The sequence below is a fragment of the Camelus dromedarius genome, chromosome 16, assembly GCF_036321535.1.
Source record: "Camelus dromedarius isolate mCamDro1 chromosome 16, mCamDro1.pat, whole genome shotgun sequence".
NCBI lineage: Eukaryota > Metazoa > Chordata > Mammalia > Artiodactyla > Camelidae > Camelus > Camelus dromedarius.
The window spans coordinates 30468870-30470814 of NC_087451.1; positions in this window are offsets into that span (position 1 = coordinate 30468870).

Consider the following 1945-nt stretch of genomic DNA (forward strand, 5'->3'; position numbering starts at 1 on the left):
ACATAGAACTGCATTTAAAAGTAGGGTCATAGTGTCCGTATTGTTCCATTGTTTGCTATTCTCACTCAGAAGCACACTGCAGATGTCCTTCTGTGTTCAAGATCTGGCACACTTTTTTATTACTATTAAAAACATTTTTTTAAATTGAAGTACAGTCAATTTACAATGTTGTGTTCATTTCTGGTGTACAGCACAGTGATTCGTTTATACATGTACGTATGTTCCTTTTCATGTTTTTTTCATCATAGTCTATTACAAGGTATTGAATTCTCTGCGCTGTATGGTAGGACCTTGTAGTTTACCTATTTTATATATGGTAGTTAGTATCCGCAAATCCTGGACTCCTAATTTATCCCTCCCACCCCCTCTTCCCCCCGGTAACCATAAATTTGTTTTTTATGTCTGTGAGTCTGTCTCTGTTTTATAAATAAGTTCATTTGTGTCCATTTTTTTCTTTCAGATTCCACATATAAGCGACATCATGTTTATCTTTCTCTGTCTGACTTCACTTAGTTTGACAGTTTCTAGGTCCATCCATGTTGCTGCAAATGGCGTTATTTGATTCTTTTTTATGGCTGAGTAGTATTCCATCGTATCAGTACACCACAACTTCTTTATCCAGTCATCTGTTGATGGACATTGAGGTTGCGTCCACGTCTTGGCTGTTGCAAACAGTGCCACTTACCCTGTTATTTTAAAGGTGATGTAGTCTCCCATTGTATGCGGGTGCCAATATTAATGGAATCCCTTGTTGATAGACGTTTATTGTGTATGATTTAGTATAAACCAAGATTTTTGAAAACAGGAATTATTTTATATTTGACCTATTAGACCCCAATAAGTGCTGTTGTAAACAAGACTTTAAATATGAGTTTAGTCGGGGGGTGTGTAGCTCAGTGGTAGAGAGTGTGCTGAGCATGCACGAGGTGCTGGGTTCAATCCCCAGGACCTCCATTAAAACAAACAAGCACACAAAAAACCCATGTAACTCACCAGTTAGACCAGGAGTGGCCAGTTTGGGAACTGATCTTCTGATAGAGCCCAGTTCTTTCTGGTTCAATCTGTCTTCAACATGGAAAGAACAGTTGGCACTCAAAGGTTGAATCATGAGGGACCCCTCCCCACTTCCACCCCGACGCAGGGCTTGTCTGTGGGGTAACTAGCTGTCCCTGTGTCAGTGTGGCTGTGACCAGTGCTTGTAAAGGGGGCGCGTGTGGAGATATTGGGGGTACAGAGTGCCCTCAGCCAGCTGGGTTGTTTTGCTGTTTAATGGGGTTTGTTGCTAACAGCTCCCTTTAAGCTTCTCCCAGTGGGTTCCGAGGCAGGGGGAGTGGCGTCCCAGGGACGGGCATGCGGCCATCCTGCTCCCTGTAGATACTGAGCACAGAGCGGGCAGCACCTGACCTGATGCTGGGCGCTCTCACTTCTGCCATTCGGGGTTGGAGGGCCCCAGGGTGCTGGGCACAGGGGCTGGCCCTAACACTGTCCTTGGTCCAAGGCGAGGGGAATCACTGGCCATCTGTCCCAGACCTTCAGTTACATTCTTGTGTAGATTTGCTGAGGGCCCCACTCCCACCCCAAATCCTTTTCTGAATCCCTGGCTCCACACTGACCACAGCTGGGGAGATGACTCTCAGGACAGCTGAGCATTTGGGGAGGGGAGGAGACACCTCAGGGAGAAGGAGGTGGTGACCTCTGTGGAAGGGCTTCAGGCACGGGGAGGGATGTCCGGTCCCCGGGCTCTAGCCACAGCGAGACAGATTTCCCTGGGAGCCTGACAGGGGTTGCTCAGCCCCTTATTTCTGAGCCTGGACCCATCTCCTCCCCATTCCCCTCCCCCCCAAGCCTAGCCCTGCTCTGCCCCACCGGAGGGAAGGAGGGGTAACCCAGCAGGGTCGCCTGGAATCAACTAAGTAATGGGAAAAGAACTCTGTTTCATCGGAGA